We start from the raw sequence: 19,400 nt of genomic DNA, 5'->3' as shown, positions 1-19,400 counted from the left end.
TCTTCAGAGAAAAAGCTCACAGCTCACATGGATGTAACCATTCATTTTTTGTGCTACAGAGAAACTTTAACTGGTTCATAAGGTGAAATATGGGGTAATGATTCTCTCAGGATATGACTGTAAGCACTAAACACACAGAAAAGGGTCAAGTTGATAAATCAGGGGAAGTACATTGTGGTGTGTGAATCTTTTCCTTCGATATTATCAAATCAATCATATAAGGTAAAATCCAGTTGTTAACTTTCCATTTAATTAAGAGAAAACAACTACAGGCACTGATTATAATAGAATCCTATGAATTTAGGAAAACTAAGAATGAACATATTTCTAATTCTTCAAGTTACATGAGAAGCATCTCACCTTGTATAACATTAAGAATCTGGAGTGAATATGTCTTTCCAGACACTCTTATTAAAGATAAGTTGTGCCAGGTGCCCACAGCTCATTCCTGTAATCTTAGCTATTCAGGAGGCTGAGATCTGAGGGTCGCGGTTCAAAGCCAGCCCGGGCAGGAAAGTGAGTGAGATGCTTATTGCCAATAAACTACAAAGAAAATGCTAGAAGTGGAGCTCAAGTAGTGGAGTGCTAGCCTTGAACACAAAGAGGCTCAACAACAGCACAAAAGCCCAAAGTTCACCTCCCAAGACTGGAAAAAAACAAAAAGAAACAAACAAACAAAAACCCACTTGTTTATTAATATATAATCGTTTAATTATGCTTTACATTTGTACAATCAATTGTGAGAAGTGATTGTGCTTTTGTTTTGCAATTTGCTTTTTTTTCTGTCATAAGATACACAAGACACTTTCCCTAATAATAACAGGCTTCATTCTTCTGAAAAAAACAATGCTTATTGTGAGTGTACAAAATCACTCCAAATTTCCTTTCCCATTAGTGCCTAGGATATTTTCAGCATGTTTTTGTCATTAAAAATAATGACTAGCATTTCAGAACACAGAATTTTGTTCTCATGTGAGTGTATTTCTATGTAAGAGATTATGAGATGTAGGCAAATATTGGGCTAATATTTCATGTGTTTTAATTTTTCACATTGGTGCCAAATTCTTCTAAATGGGTTTTAAAATTCTGCATGTCATGAAAATAGATCAGAATTCAGTTCTCATTATTCTTACCACAACAGGATACTATTTATTTTTTAAAAGATATTTAGCCAGCTGAGGGGGGGAATCTGATTTGGATTTCCAACATACAATGAAAATTTACTTAATTACTTTTATCTATTGGTTATTTGTTTATTTTTCATGACACTAGGGTTTAAACTTTGCTACGCACATGCTCTGCTATTGGAGCCATAGCCACAGCCCACAAAATATAATTTTATAAGTATTTGTTAGCTACTTACATAACTTTTTTTTGGGGGGGGGTCCGGTCGTGGGGCCTGAACTCTGGGCCTGGGCGCTGTCCCTCAGCTCTTCAGCTCAAGGCTAGCACTCTACCACTTGAGCCACAGTGCTACTTCCAGCTTTTTTTCATTTTGCTTATGTAGTGCTGAGGAATTGAACCCAGGGCCTCAGGCATACAAGGCAAGCACTCTACCACTGAGCCACCTACCCAGCCCCTTACATAACTTTTACCACAGAATTTATAGCTGTATAGTTAACACACTGCCTGTCATTTTGTTAGATGTACTTTTTACTAAATTTAAAATATAATATTCTCCAGATAATTTTCTATTTCATCATTTTGTTGGTGACTTGAGGGCTTCTTTAATCATGAGCTTCTGTCTAGCTTCTCATTTGCTCATCATTCAGCTCTATATTCTAGTCAATTACTGTAAGTATTAAGAATTCTATTGATACTTTTAATGTTAATTTTGTGTCCAGACAAGTAGGTTCTCATTACTTTTCAGTTAATTCTCTTAGATTTCCTAAGTAGAATTTCACAGGATAGTTTCTTTCTCTACTATACTTATACTTCCATTATCTTTTTTTCTTATATTACATCAGTGAAATGTTTCAGGGCTATACTAGAAATAATACTGACATCTCATCTTTTTCTCATGTTTAAATAATTCTAATGTTTCCTCATTGAGGGCTGGGAATGTGGCTTAGTGTTAGAGTGCTTGCTTAGCATGTATGGAGCCCTGGGTTCAATTCCTCAGTACCACAGTGGTAGAGCAAATGAAGCTCAGGGACAGTGCCCAGTTCCTGAAGGGTTCAAGCCCCAAGATTGGAAAAAAGAAAGAAAACTACAGTAATGTTTCCTCATTGAGTAGGATATTTGTTGATTTTAGGTAGTTAACTCTCAGGCCAAAAGCTTGTCTTCCCCCCCACCCCCCTGTTTTCCCCCCTTTTTTTAAATTGCCAAGGTAATGTACAGAGGGGTTACAATTACATAAGTAAGATAAAAAGTACATTTCTTGTCAAATTCTTACCCCCTCCCTCATTTTTCTCCCCATGTTGTACAGATCATTTCTAACATAGTGTCTTGTATATGTGATGCTGCATTGGTGCCACCTCGTCCTTTGCCTCACCATGCTGTTGTGTTGTAGTTTTTACTGTACTATGTGATTTTTTTGTTTCTTTTGTATGTTCTTCCCCCTATGGTATATCCCCTGTTGTCACTGTATTTGATTTTGGTACTCTGGTATTGTCTATACCTTTATTTGAATTGGAGAGGAGAAGAACAAAAGCTAGGATTCATGCTCATTTATTACTGAAAGTCATGTTGTTATTTGTTGATTTTTATCATTTACTGAGATAAAAATATATAGATCTTTTTGAAATGTTAATTTTGTAGCTTATATGGAAAAACATGTTTTCATCATATCTTTATAATATATCCTTATAATTATTTTGAAGACTTGAAATCTCAGTTATAATGTTACATTCAACTTGCACATAGTCACTTTGAATTTTTTAATCTTTACTTCTAATTGAGAGTAACAAGTTTATATATATATATGTATATATATGGGTGGAAATACTTTATTATTTTTTATAACATGGGTATGCTAGCATACTAGAATTATTAGTAAAAATGTCCATTCTTTTCAAGCATCTTGAAAAGATTGTGCATATTGAGTGACAATAGCTCTCTCTCTTTGTGTACTGATTTACTATATAAATTCCTTAGCATTTCTCCAGACTATCTCAATTCAGTAAATCTGGGAGAGATAAAAGACATCAATACAAATATTAACACATTTTAATGGTAATTATTAATAGGAAAAATGAGAAATATTTCTTTTAAAATGTTTAAACAATATTTATGTATTTCTTAAAATTTTGCCAGTGAGGATGTGAGTAATTTGGGCTGTATTTTGTTTTTTAACATTGAAAATACAAAACAACTATTTATTTATCTATTTATTTTATTATCATTAAGTACTGCTACAAAGGAGGTACCATTTAACAAAGCAACATATGAATACAATATGTCTTGATAAGTGTCACCCTTCAAAATTCTTAGCCCCCCGACCTCAACCCATCCCTTCCCTTACATTTATTAATTTTGTGGTATATACAATGAATTGTACACTGCATTCTTCCCTCCCCCACCCTCTTCTCCCTTCATTCCTCTACTCCTCTTCCATTGACCCCATCTTGCCTATTGCAAATACTTATATATTGGTGCAGGTTATTTATATCCACTCTTCAAAACATTCAGTACTATAGTTATACTAAAAAAAAAAGTAATGAAGCCACAACACAGGTAAAAGAAAAAGAAAACATAGGTACCCAGTATTCTAGTTTTAAAGTAGGCTTATTGATGAATGATAACTGACTCCAAGCAAAACAAAATCCAAAGTAGAAGAAATCAAAAGTAGAGAAGCTAATGATAGATATCCTAGAAACTAAACTAAAGGATTAGGCAGGAATTGGTTATGGGAGTGGAAGACAAAGAAAGAGTGATCAAAGGTTTAGGTAAAAAGTAATTACATTTTTAAGTTACTTCCTCCTCTTCTTCTGAAATAGGAAAACAGAAATCTTTGGACTAGAAGATTCGATGAGGTTAAGAGTAGGAGTGTTGTATAAACTTAAGGGATTCATATGTTTTTGAATAATATGCAGAGAAATAATACATAACTACTCAGCCACATAATGTACTTAATTTCCAGAGATGCTTCAGGATGTGATGTGCAAATGACTGGCACAAAATTATGTTCCTATAAAATACTGGGCTATTTTTAAATGTCCAGGTCACTTTATATTAAGGCCATAATTAGTCAAGGACCCTTTCATGTAAAATATTTTTTGTACTCTATTTTTAAGTATGATTAGAAAGGTAGCAATCACCACAGGCACAAAGTCTGCTAACTATGAAAAGAAGAAGTCAAAATATTTTAAATAAAAATACATCAAATTATGCAGGATGAATAAAACTTAAAAGATAAATAAGACAAATAAATCAATTACCAATATGCCTAAAATACTAGCAGATAGTATGAAGAAATTTAAAGTATAGGCTGTAATAAAAATTCCTTATGGACTGAAAAAGTAGTTCTTGGAAATTAAAAACACTCTAAAGAAATGTGAAACTGAATAGAAAAGTCAGAAGTTAAAGTTAGCAAAAATCTCTTAGATTATACCAACAAGAAGTAAAGAGCAAGTGGTAGAGAACTGACAAAATTGTCTAGGGGCTCAACTTGCATATAAGGGGAGAAGTAGAGAGACGGAGTTAAGAATTCATACACACACGCGCACACACACACATACGCAATGAGGTAGAATGTAGTATCTACAACTACAAAAGTAAGAAAAGTAAGAAGTGAATCAAAGGGGGTGAGAATGTTGAAAGGGGTGACACTGATCAAGATACATGTTATGTATAAGCTGCTTTGTGAAAGGGCAACACCTTTTTGCAACTATTTAAAGATAACTAAAGAAAAGGGAAAAACAATCAAGTTTGGATAATAATCTGTAGGAACTAACTCAAAAAAATAGAAGTTTTAGGAAGAAAGAATAGAGATATTAAAGGTGAAATCCAAGAAATCATTCAAGAAAATTGACCTAACTGTATGAAAAGATTGAAATGGCAAAGATTGCTCTGCCACAGGGATAAATATGTCTACATAACAACATATAACACCATAAACTTTGACAGCAATGATGAGAGAGCCAGAGACAGAGAGAAAGAGATACAGAGAGAGATAGACAAAGGGAGAAGAGGAAGAGAGAAAGGAGTGAGAAGTGATCAGGAACATTGCACTTGAGGGAGAAAAGAGAGGAGATAGATTTTTAATAGTTAATAAATTCATTAATTAATAAACAAAAGATATTTGGTAAACTGGTAAAAATTATTGATTATGCAGGTGTGAGAAAATTATTGTACTTACCATTTCTAAACTGACAAAATATTTTTGGGAAGAGGTATATCAGTATGTAGTAAAAATCAAAGGAAAAGATATTCTTCAAGTTAGATTGAAATATATTCCAAAGAATGAGTCAAGAATACATTGGTTGCATGGAAATATTTTTAGTCAGTTATATATTCTTGCCAAAATATAGCAATAATCCAAATGCTCAGATAAAACAATCTAGACATGATGTAGTTTAATATTAAAACAAAGTATATTATATTCAAGAATGATAACAATTAGCAATAGAGCTAGTTGTATAGACTGGTAAAAGTAGATTCTTATAGAAAATAGAGAAAGGTCTATAGATGTTAACTGCAATGGAAACTAACAAATAGAAAATCCATGAATACAAATGATATTTTGTCATAATTTATAATTGATGTTATAAAAAGTAATGTCATTGAAAGGTTAGATAATTAATACTTAACTAATTCTTCTAGAGTTAGTATTTGACTAAATTCATCTTTATGAAATAATGGATAACTTTTTTGTAGAAAGACATTTAATACTTTGTAAAAATTAGGAGTTTGTAGCTTTGCATAAACTGGGAGCAAGTTGTGCTGTCCTAGTGGCCAGGGTGTCTGTATGGCATAACATGCTTTATGGTTTAAGAAGTTATAGGTACATTTCCTTATAAACAAGGTTAGGGAATTATTTGCAATAACTAGTATATGTCTGAGTCAAGCAGAAAAGGTCAGATAAGTTGATGTTAGGGAAATGAACCCTAAGATATGTATTCAAATGTTTTTTTTTCTTTCATGTGATTGTTTCTACACATTTATAAGATGATTTCTTTGTATGTCCCTCCCCCATGGTATAACCCTGTTTTCATTGTGTTTGATGTCGGTATAATTTGTGGAGGGGAAGGGAAAAAAACCAATCGTTTAAATAGGGATACAGGTGGACCCATTGCAACAATGAGATGTACAAGTTGTTATGTCAAAAAACAAACTTTACAACTTTGGTGTGGGGGGGAAGGAAAATTGGGGGGCCGGGGGAAGGGAGGATGGGAAACGATGGGAAGGGGAAACAAAGGAGGAGGCTACAATGCTTGATAAGAAATGTACTCGTTATCTTGCCCATGTAATTGTAACCCCTCTGTACAGTATTTTTACAATAAAAAAGGTTAGGGAAAAGAACGTATAAAGATACAAATGTAAAGCTATGACCATTATCATTATTTTACTGTTATGTCTTTCAGATTTCTTTGAATGTTTTTATGAACTTCAAAACAAGATATGCTTGGTTGGTTTGAAATATTGGGTAATTCGTTGAACTTTCCTAATCGTTTCCTTTACTAATCCTATTTTACAATGGAAACATACTCAACCATCTAAAATTCTATTGCACATAATCTATCTCCAATTTAAACAGCCATGTAGAATAGACCACATCCCATTTATATTTTTCAAGACTTCTTAGTTTAATGTAACTTATTCCCAAAACCTAAGCCAGGGTTGGTGCGTGAATGTTCAGTCACCAAGAAGGACTATGTGTTAACTGACAATGGAATCCTATAGTCCAGGACACAGCAAATGACTCATACCTGGCTCAACATGTGGGCTGCTACTATTATTGTTTTAAGATGTGGCAAGAAGATCATGAGTTCAAGACCAGCCTGGGCTACACCTTAAAAGCCAAGTGCCAGTGGCTCATGCTTATAGTCCTACCTACTCAGGAGGCTGAGATCTGAGCATTGTGATTCAAAGCCTGCCTGGGCAGGAAAAAAATCCATGAGACTCATATCCAATAAGCTACTCAAAAGAGCCAGAATATATACATATACATATACATATACATATACATATACATATACATATACATATACATATATATATACATATACATATATATATATATATGTATCTCCTTTTGGTCTTGTTTTTAGTGAATATGTTTTCAAATGAGTATTCTCCCATATTATCATGAAGGCAAATATTAAAGTACTTTAAGTGCATAAATGGCACTTCTTTTAATCCATCTCAGAAAGCTTGGTTTCAGAATTTTCTCATGGAATGGCTATCTGCAGTGTTTGAGAGCATTATTTTTAGGCTGGAGAGAGTGGGTATGATTGAAAGCAATATAGATCTACATTAGTTTAACTTCCCTCCCACTGAGAAATTTCTGCCCTAGCATTAGCAACAAACCCTCACTTGGGCCACATTGGATTACTTTCAATGACAGGGATCTCACTACTGGCTGCTTTTTGCTGGAAGATTTGTACACTTTTCTGCCTCTCCAGAAGACCAGAGTTGTGTGTGACTCCAATGTAAACTGACAATAAAAGAGACGAATTAGCATAACTGACTGTTTCAGTTATGAAGATTAAATAGCCTTTTATTGCAGATGTTTGCCAAGGAAAATGCTCCCCAGTGGAAGACTCTAAGCAGTTAAGATAGATTTGATGAGGGTTTTAATTGCTGTTATGCAACTGGTAATGGAAAGGTTTTATTAAATGTCATGCAAGAGTCAATCGATAGTTTAGAAGGAAAAAAGCCTCTCTCTAATATAGACCTCAGGCTTTTCCAACAGTAGTTTACCAGCAGGGACAGTTTCACTAGCAACCACAAATATTTATCAAGCTCCCAGTATGCAAGGAGCAATATCATAAATGTGTTGGGGGCTGTTAGAGATTAACAAAGATAAGCCCATGCTGTGGCCAATCTAATAATTTCAAGCAAGTAATAGCTATAACGGAAACCAAAATAAATATAGATGCATTTATATGTACCTTGCATAGTCATTCTACTTAATGTCAAGGTAGAGCAGCAATCAGAATTTAAGATATAGCAATACTGAAGATGGCAAAAAGAAAACATTGTTTCCTCAAATTTTTGACCATGATTTACCAAGAGTTTTATTCATTTGCTTTTATTTTATTGTGTTCTGTTTGTTTTACCATGGATGATCACATTGAGAAAAAGGTAATGGAGGGTTGTAGGTTCTGATCTACTAGTAACTTCCTGTACGCAGAGCACCTACGTCACCCATTGGTCTGAATGTTTGCCTATAAAGCAGAAGAATAGATTTTAAAAAAAACCTGAGACTTTATTCTAGCTCTAAGATTCATGGAGTTCAGGAAGAGGCAGTAATACCAGTGCATGTAGATGATAATTAACCTTCTGAAATTATTTTATACAACATTTATGGCTCCCTTCATTGCATAAAGTACATGTATTGTGACAGAAGAATCAAATTCCACAGAATGGTTGTGTTTTAAAATTAGAGTAGGAACTTGCTCAGCAAATTGTAGGAGGTATTTCTCAAGTCTCTAAACCTACAAAATTATCCAAACCGATTTTTATCAAATTCAGCATCCTGTCAAGCTTGTCTTTCCCTATTGATGTCATACTCTCCTGGCTGCTGAATGAGCCAGGCTGATAAGTAAAGGGCAGATCCTTCCTAATACGGGTGTAAGTAGAATATGTGTCATTTCTTGCAGTTCTGTAGTTTTATGATCTACCCAACATTCAATCAACAACTTGCACCTGGAAATTTGTAGCTGAGATTGGAGGAAATGATTGGACTTCAGAGGGGGAATATTTGCATTTAGGTTTTAACTCTTTTTTTTTTTTTTTTAGCTCTGTGACACTGGTAGAGTTTTCTACTTCTCTGAGTAAGCCCAATTTTAAAAGAATGATTCCCAACAATTCTGAAAATGGTATTTATACAGATTGTTGTACTGCACATCACGGTTTACACACAGTTGTTGTTTTTTTATGATTCCAGTCATTTCCCAAATTCAAAAAGGTTTTCTTAAGCTCTGCTTCCACGTAAGGCCCTCCACTAGGCTACTTCTTTAGAAACCTCTTATTTAAACCATGAGTTTTCATTGAAATTTGCAATAAGAATAAAGAACAAACTAAGTTTAGAATCATTTATGAGAATTTGTTATAAGTAAAAATAATGGTGAGTTACTGCTTTTGAGGAGGAAGCTACTTTAAATATTTGTACAGAGGTAGCAGCTTTGAAAATAAAGAAGAAAACCTTAGTGATAAGATTTAAAACTACATCTCCTTTTGTAAGATCTAAGATCAGAGCTCAGATGCAAGAAATAAAGTGTCTAATATGTACCTAAAAGCCATCTGCCAGCATCTATTTTTATGGAGGCCCAAACGCACTGTTAAGGCGACATTCAGAGAAAATGACAACGGAATCCAGAAAGTACACTAGATAATTGAATGCCCACTGTGTACTTCTGTGCCAAACTTTTTTTTCATCTAATTTTATTGAATTCAGGGCTTCCTGCTGCTAGGCAAGCACTTTGCCACTTAAGTCACAATCTTAGTCTTATTGTTTTCAGTGTATGTTTAAAATTATGTCTCATACTAACTTTGCCTAGCCATCCTCAAATTGCATTCCTCCTATTTTTGCCTCCCAAATATCTGGTATTACAAGCATGTACCATCACTCCTGGCTTGCATCAATCATTTAATAAGTGTAGCTTCCTTCCCCTTTGAGATGCTCAAAAGGTAAAACATAAATGAAAGAACACACTTGATATGTCAGGTATTGTTTTAGATCAAGGAATTTTATATATCATATTACACTTTGTCCCTTCATCACTCCCAAAAGGTAGTTATTATGAACACTTTACAGTGAACTAAAGCTTATGAATATGGCCATGCAGCTAGAAAATAATGAGATTTAAACAGAAATCTTGATTTAAAATCCCAAATCCAAGAATATACATGAGAATACTTTCAGGCTCTCATTGGGATGGTTTTTCATCTGTATGGAATCTGTACATTTTGGTTCAGTTGTGTAAGTAGATTAGGTGCTGTCTGTGTTGTACATTAAGGGACTCCAGAATAGTCTCATTTTTGACTAAACTGTTGTCTGAAACGGCATATTTTGAATTGCATTAGAATTTGGTCTAAAAGTTGGCTTCTTTTTTATTTTTTGAAAAAGAAGGCCAACAATCTGTTAGCACCTCCGAATGTGTGGTAGGTTAGATCATTGCTCCTCTAGTCCGTATTCACTCCTTGTATTGGGATTAGACTTCTATTTTCTTTGCCATATGACCTTGTAGTTCTGCCCATTAGAAGGAGAGTTTCTCTTTTTCTTTGACTTCGTGATTTCCTGTGGCCAACAGAAAGAGGAAGAAGTGACAGTGTGCCAGTTCCAGGCTAGGATTACAAAAGGCATCTTCAGCTCTTACTGGTCCTGTCACATTCTTGCTGCCCATCAAGAGCAGAACATGGTTGGATGTGTAACAGTCTAAGTGGAACAGACTTCAACCCAACCTTCAGCCAAATGCTGAACTGCTCTAACCATCCTGGTCTCAATCAGTTGACCTACAGATCCAATTTTTACTTGAAGTCACTGAGTTTAGGGGTCTAAACAAGCAATAACATTAAACATAGCATTCATTAGTATGGTAATTTCTAAAGGAAAGTTTTGTTAAGTATAAGCATGAAGAGCTAAGGATGATGGACATATTCTGGTAACCAAAATGGAAAAGAAGTCTGAAAAAAACTGATTAACTATAGGGAAAAGTAGAAGACCTAAGATATAAGAAAATACGCATGCTTAAATAAGGATACAGGTTGACCCATTGTAACAATGAGATGTACAAAACACTATGTTGAAAATGAACTTTACAATTTCTGCTGGCGTGGGGGGTGTGGGGGGGTGGAGAGTATTGTAGTTGTGGAGGTAGGAAGGTGGAAGGGAAGGGGTAGTAGGTGGAAAACAAAGGAGGAGGCAAAAATGTTCAATAGGAAATGAACTCATTACCTTGCGCATGTAGCTGTAACCCCTCTGTACAGCATTTTTACAAAAAAAAGAACAAAAAAAGAAAATATGTAAATTAAGTATCTGGAGTCTAAGGATTAAGAGAACATGTACCTATGTACAGTTTGGTGTCTGTATAGTTTCTTTGAGATCTTTAATGAAAAAGGGTAAGTCTTGTTGGTCTGGGAACAATTGAGAATGCTAGAGACACTGAATTATGTAAGCAAACCTGTTCTTGCAAAATTTGAGACTGATTCAACTCATTATCCAAATTCAGAGACAAAGGAATCAAATAGGCTGGAGAAGCTCTGTGTCTCTCGCTCTATGGCTGAATCGTGGTGCTGATAGGTAAAGCAAGATGTCTGAAAATCATTTGCATGAGTTTTGTGTTTAAAGCGAAGGGGCCAGAAGCAGGGAAGAGTTCTGTTTTGCTTTGTCTTTTTGTTGTTGTTTTTTTTCCTTCTGAAATAACTTAATTTCTGTAGTGCTCTAATAAGCATGCTCTGCTTGATAAGTTGATGGCCGGCTGCATTATGTGTTTGTTTCTCTACTGCTCTTCAGAGCCACAATAGCACTTCAGATAATGGCCCCTGCTTAATTGCCATTGCATAGATGCTATTTGGTCAGATGCCATGCATCTCTCTGGCTCCTGAACCTCTGATCTCCCCAGCAGCAGCATACATTGCCATTCAGGTGGGGAAAAGCAGGACTTCTGAAGCTCCTCTCCTTTTCCCAAACATTCTTCTTAAAACAGCCATAGATTCAAGTTTCTCAGAGGAAGAGGGGGAAAAGATATGAGGTAGAAAAGCTTAATATTCCATGTGAAGATGAATGGCTAACCCTCCATTCTCTATCTACAAAAAGAACTACCAAGCTATCATAAAATATGATGATGTAGATCAATATAAAGACACAACCTGATTGGTTACTGAAAAACTCATTCATCTATAATATGATGTTATTTTAATTATACAACTTTGTGTGTATAGAATCTAAATTCATATGTATACAAAGCCAACAGCTTTAAGTGACATGATTTTTTTTTATTAGTAGTCACATCTGAGTGGTAAAATAAATTTTAGGAGAGTTAAATTTATATCTTTATACTTTGCCCTACCTTGTTTTTGTAAAAATTACAGCTTTTTATAAGTATTTATTGTGGAAAAAGTAAATGAAAGACATGTTTTTAACTTTCTATGATTCATATTTATTTCAGCTTGTTCAAGTCAATGTAAGCCATGAGATATTCTTTGTTTGTAACAATATTAGATAAACTGTATTTTTAATTTATTTTTAAATTATCTTTAAGTAGTTGTACAGATGATTTGCCATTTTATAAAATAGCTTATGAATGCAGGGTATCTTAATCAATGTCACATCTTTCCCAAGTTTTTAAATGGGCTGGAGTAATTCATGGAGCTTTGGAGAATCCTCTGGATACCTGGCACCTATCCACAATCATCACTGTAAATATGTTTTATGAGGTTGAATTCAAATGCTTCTACCTAAAGAGGTAATTACATGCCCAACCATTTATTTAACAAATATAAATTCAACATCCAGAGTAGTGGGGCTGTAGTATGAGCAGTAGTAATCACATTCTACTTTTGCTTTCTAACATTTTTTTTTCCTGTGCACTGTTCTATGGTCTTCATAGTATAAGGTGACCCAGGCCAACTCTTTGAAAATCAGTGAGTGGAACCAGAACCTGGAAAAGTGATTCAAGCACCTTGCAGTAGCTCCAGCATCTTTTCAGACTAGTAGCTATATCTTTCTCCCTCAGACCTGTGTTCTTGACATTCCATGGTGCATCAAAATTTTTGTACTATCAGTTAGATAGTACAGTTAGTGCTTTTTCACTTAAAGGAGAATGACAAAATAACTAGACCAGTACCTAGAATTGGATTCGTCAGCTGTGTTATGGTAGTAAAACCTGGCTGGTCAATAAAATTGTATGAACTGATTTGTTAAGAGTATCTTGACAGCACGCTGAAAGCATGAAGGGGAAGAGGGCGGAGAGCCAAGGCAGCAGGGTGGCAGACTTGAAGTTATTTAGTATCTTGGATCAGAATAGATGTGTGGGATTCTGAAGTGATCACACTGATTGATTCTCTGGTGTCAGGCTACACAGATAGTACTATAGAGCAGTGCAAATAATCCTTTTCCCCTGTTTCATAGTTTATTTAGATAACAAATGGGCTAGTTCTGGTGAGATATGAGGAGAATTATCTTGGATGTGTCCTCATACATAAAGAAAATAGTGGAGAAAACAAGGAAGTGTTTGCCCCTTTTCTTGGCTCCATGAAAAGTGGTAAACCCTGGGACAATGATAGATGTCTTCTGACCAAGGGAACCAGCTTGAGGTTAAAGTTTATGGAAGGAAGTGGCATCTGCGATGGCATGGGCATAATAAATGAATGGGCAAGCCTTCATCCTGTTAACTTTCTACTACAGAAGATAATTAATGCCCTCATAGATGAAGTCTATTACATTTAGGTTTTCTGATACTAGCTGCCAACAGCTTTCAAGTGATACTGGTTCCCACAAGGCTAAAGTAGGGTCATTCGAGGTGAAGGAAGATTCTGATAATAAAAACATTTACTTTTTTTTTCTTTCTGAGAAATAGCCCTTCCTGGGAACACATTGCAACATAGCATCGCATAGATCAGAACTTCTCAAGCATTAATATAGACTCTTGTGGGGAACTTGTTGAAATTCAGATTTTATTCTGTAACTAGCTCCCAAGTGATGCTGGCATTGCTCATCTAGAGCACACTTGCAGTAAGAGCAAGAGTGTAGAGAGAAAAGAATTGGATGTTGAGACTATATGTACTAATTTAAGCTCCAAGAACGTTCTCCATCACAGGATGGAAATACTTCACAAATTATTAGTCAATAGACAAATGATGGTGATGGTGATGATAAGGCTGCTGATGAAAATGAAAGCTACATGTTCATATAGGTAATATGGGAAATGAGGTAGTTAATAATATTGACTTAGAACTACATAGATCCCAACTTGTGGATATATTTTCTACTACCTACATGGCTTCAGAAAAATATACCTCACGTATTTCTATCCCAGTTTGCTCATCAGCAAAATGTGAATGTGTTAGTGCCATCAGTTTTACAGATTATGAGAAAAAGTTAACCTATACTGAAGTACTTAGAAATGTCCAGCCAATGTTCTAGCAGCAAAAGTAATAAAAGGAGCAATATCTTTATAGACAGGTATTGGTTATACGTCTTTTTGTATGGCCAAACTCCTTGCCACAATGAAACTTCTCTTTGAGTCTTATCTGCTACTTCCTAAATTGGAATCTATTTTGTACCTAAACCTGGATCTAATTTTGTTCTTGTAATCTGCAATGCCACTTTTCATACTGACCTCTAAAAGCCAGTATGACTTAAACTCCAGAATCAACTGCTAAAGGCCACATATAAAATTTAGAAGATATGCACCATACTCTTTGGGATTTTAGTGCATTTAACAACCTAAACTGGGATGATAGAAGCAATGAGAATCATATCTACTGAGAACTCTGTATGACAATTCTGTAGATAGCAGGAAAACTCTGACCTAAAGATTTCCCATATCTTTTCTTCTTACCCTGTACCTACTTCTTTTCTTTTCTTTCTTTTTTCTTTTTTTTTGGGGGGGAGTGGTCATAGAGCTTGAACTCAGGGCTTGGGCTCTATCCCTCAGCTCCTTAGCTCAAGGCTAGTGCTCTACCACTTTGATCCACAGATTCACTTCTGGTTTGCTAGTGGTTAATTGGTGATTAGAATCTCATGGATTTCCTGCCAGTGCTAACTATGAACCATGGTCCTCAGATCTCAGCTTCCTGAGTAGCTAGGATTACAAGCATGAACCACCAAAGCTCAATTTCCCTACTACTTTTCCTTTCATCTCTGTCTTTAGTTTTTTGGATGTCTTTTCCATAAGGAAAATCATCCTAAGAGCTGTACACAGCAAAGAAGTGTCTGGTTCAATGTATGAAAATGGTGTTACTGGCATTGTGTCTTACCAAAAGCTCTTTTTTTCCCCAATCCCATTGCTTGATCATTTGTTTAACTGTCTCAATTTACTGGTTGATGAGTAAATTAGAGCCCTAACATCTAAATTCCCCAACTGTATGAGATTTTTAGTTTCTGAGATCTGCCTTTAATTCTGCTTCAGCTACCCAGAATTAAATAAAACCATGCCCCAAAGCTGTTCTACATTCATGACTGATGCCTCAGAACTTCTCTTTCCCTTTGCCCAACCCATACTCTCCTAAGGTTTTTCATGAGAGCCCTATGCATCAACCTCTTTCTGGATTTACTCCATCATCTAATGAAGATTAACTCAGCTACTTTAATGCTATCATCTCAATCACTTTGAAACCGCTTGTTCGATGTATCTTCAGTCATGTTCTTCTGTCAGTTCACAACCTTGGGTCACAGCCATAATTCAGTCTCTTTACTTCTGGGTTTTGAATTTCACTGAGAAACTTAAACAAGAACCAAACCAAAATACTGATTAGAATCAGTACCAAATGATCCCTGTCAACTCCCTATCACATTCCCCATAGCAGCTGTTTCAAATCTTTTCCCACACATTTTTCAGGCCTCTGCTCCCATTCCTTTTGAGAAATGTTCATAAATGCTAATGCACAAACATGTCTCCTGGGGTCCTTGTTAAAATATTTTACAAAATGTTCCTGATGTTACTGTTTTAGAAATCTTACTTTTGAATAGGAAAGTCTTATATTTCATCCTTTTGTGCTTTTTCTGTAACTTGATCAAAGAAACAATTCTTTTTATCTTCATTTTCTTCTTCTCCATTATCTCTTTTCCTAGACCCAATTAGACATGTTTAAATCTACTAACTACAAGCTTCCACAAAATTCGCTGGTTCTTGTAAAAACATTTCTCAAAATGTGTTTTATGGTATACAGATTACTTCAGGTGGACTATTCCATAGAAAGAGTAATTCCATGGTCAGATGAATTTGGAAATGCTATGTTAAATATGGTTTAAGTGATGCTTTATGATAGTACAGTACTTGATACTTGTATTTGCCCGGGCACCAACTCTAGAATTTATTCTTCATAAATACTATTTTAGAACTGTTAAGCCAACTCAAGCTTCCTTTCAAGGACCCATTCTCCAAGCTTTATTTTACATGGGTTACCTCAAACCCATCAACATCTCTTAGGTAAGTAATCTATTCCATTTCAATTTTTGCTCACTACTCAACTGAAGTTTCTCCTTTAAGAAAAATAAGCTATTGAACATCTTGTTCTATTAATAAAATTTAAACTTTCTATTGTTCTATATAAAAGTAGATGCAAACAAAAAAAGCAATATTACCCAACATTCTATTACCCAAAGATTCCTTGTACATCTACTTAAAATAACAACAACAACAACAACAACAACAACAACAACAACAATAATAATAATAATAATAAGAAGAAGAAGAAGAAGAAGAATAGGAGGAGGTAGAGGAGGAAAGAGGAGAAGTTTTCCTGTATGGATTACTATGGATTGAATGAATACTAAGTCTTGGAAGGAAAATTATCAATAAAAAACTTACACTTAGGATAAAGTTTAGATCCTAAAACTAACCAAAATTTTATTTTTTTAGAAAATGCAATGGTGGAAAAATAGTCACTTCTTTGTTTTGTCAGTCATAGGGCTTGAACTGAGGCCTTGGGTGCTGTCCTTGAGGTTTTGTGCTTTTTTTTAGTACATTTCTTTTTTTTTTATTGTGAAAATCCTGTACAGAGGGGTTACAATTACATGGGCAAGATAATGAGTACATTTCTTATCAAGCATTGTAGCCTCCTCCTTTGTTTCCCCTTCCCATCCCATCCTCCTCCTGCCCCCCCATCCAACCCTCCTCCCCTCCCCCCCACCAAGGTTGTAAAGTTCATTTTCGACATAATGACTTGTAAGTCTCATTGTTGCAATGGGTTCACCTGTATCCCTATTTAAATTATTTGTTTTTTCCCTTCCCCTCCACAAATTATACCAACATCACATACAGTGAAAGCAGGGGTTATACCATGGGGGAGGGACATACAAAGCAACAAAGAAATAATCTTATAAATGTGTTAGAAACAATCACATGAAAGAAAAAAAAAACATTTGAATACATATCTTAGGGTTCATTTCCCTAACATCACCTTATCTGACCTTTTCCACTTGACTCAGACATATACTAGTTATTGCAAATAAGGGAAACCATGGGACCTATGTTTCTTTGGGCTTGGCTTATTTCACTTAATATAATTTTTTCCAAGTCTTTTCATTCTGACTAGCACTCTACCACTTTTTTTTTTTAAATTGTGAAAATACCGTACAGAGGGGTTACAATTAATGGGCAAGGTAAAGAGCACATTTCTTATCAAGCATTGTTGCCTCCTCCTTTGTTTCCCCTTACCATCCCTTCTTATCCCCACACCCTACGTCCCCCACCCCCTGCCAAAGTTCTAAAGTTCGTTTATCAACATAACATCTTGTACATCTCATTGTTGCAATGGGTCCACCTGTATCCCTATTTAAACAATTTGTTTTTACCCTTCCCCTCCACAAATTATACCAACATCAAATACAATGAAAACAGGGGTTATACCATGGGGGAGGGACATACAATGCAACAAAGAAATATGAATATGTTAGAAACAATAGCAAGAAAGAAAAAACATTTGAGTCCTTGTCTTGGGGTTCATTTTGCCTAACATCAACTTATCTGACCATTTCTGCTTCTCTCAGACATATACTAGTTATTGCAAATAAGGGAAACCATGGAACCTATGTTTCTTTGGGCCTGGCTTGCTTCACTTAATATAATTTTTTCCAAGCCTTTCCATTTCCTAACAAATGGGGCAATGTCATTCTTTCTGATGGAGGCATAGAATTCCATTGTGTATATATACCACATTTTCTTGATCCATTCATCTACAGAGGGGCATCGGGGTTGGTTCCATATCTTAGCTATGGTAAATAATGTTGCAATAAACATAGTTGTGCTGGTAGCTTTAGTGTGGAGTCTTTTGAGGAACCTCCATACTAACTTTCCAAAGTGGTTGAACAAGTTTACATTCCCACAAACAATGCAGTAGTGTTCCCTTCTGTCTACATTCTCCCAGCATCTGTTGTTATTAGAATTCTTGATTATAGCCATTCTAACTGGGGTGAGGTGGAATCTCAATGTTGTTTTGATTTGCATTTCTTTTATGGCTAAGGAGGTTGAGCATTTCTTCATATGTTTATTGGCCATTCTTATTTCCTCTTCAGAGAAGTTTCTCTTTAAGTCTTTAGCCCACTTATTTATGTGGCAGTTGTTTCTTTGAGGATTTGTTGTTGGGGATTTAATTTTTTGAGGTCCAGGTATATTTTAGATATGAGACCCTTGTCTGTTATATGGCTAGTAAAGATCTTCTCTTAATCCGTGGGCTTTCTATTGATCCTGCTAACTATGTCCTTTGCCATGCAGAAGCTCTGCAATTTCACCCAATCCCATTTGGCCAACCTTTGATTTGTTGTGTTTCTGCATCTTTATTGTCAAAAAACAAACTTTACAACTTTGGCTGGGGCAGGGGGTGGGGAAAGATGGGAAGTGATGGGAAGGGGAAACAAATGAAGAGGCAACAATGTTTGATAAGAAATGTACTCATTACCTTGCCCCCTTGCCCATGTAATTATAACCCCTCTGTACGGGATTTTCACAATTAAAAAAAAATTCAGCCTGTGCCAAGGAGACCTAAGGTTTCTCCTATTCATTCCCTTAATGTTTTTAGAGTGCCTGCTTTGACTCCGAGGTCTTTGATCCATTTAGAGTTGATTCTGGTGCAGGGTGATATATAAGGATTTAGCTTTAGTTTTCTATAAGTAATTAACCAATTTTGCCAGCACCATTTACTGAAGAGGCTGTCTTTCTTCCATTCTATTTTTTTAGCTCCCTTATCAAAGATTAGATGGCTATAGGTCTGTAGGTTCATTTCTGGGTTTTCAATTCTATTCCATTGGTCCTGAAGTCTGTTCTTGTGCCAGTCCCAAGTTGTTTTGATCACCATGGCTTTGTAGTAGAGTTTGAAATTTGGAATTGATATTGCTCCAGCACTGTTCTTTCTGTTAAGGATCATTTTTGGTATTCGGTGTCTTAAACCATTTTAATAGGCCCATATCAAGCATTGAAATAGAAACAGCAATAAGAGACCTCCCATCTAAGCAAAGCCCAGGACCAGATGGATTTACAGTGGAATTCTACAAGGCCTCAAAGCAGAGCTCACACCAATACTCCTCCAACTCTTCAATGAAATTGAAAGAGAAAGTTCACTACCAAACTCAT

This window comes from Dipodomys merriami, unplaced genomic scaffold (assembly GCF_024711535.1).
Source record: "Dipodomys merriami isolate MVZ:Mamm:240054 unplaced genomic scaffold, mDipMer1.0.p SCAF_22, whole genome shotgun sequence".
Lineage (NCBI taxonomy): Eukaryota > Metazoa > Chordata > Mammalia > Rodentia > Heteromyidae > Dipodomys > Dipodomys merriami.
Note: the sequence above shows the minus strand (reverse complement) of the source record.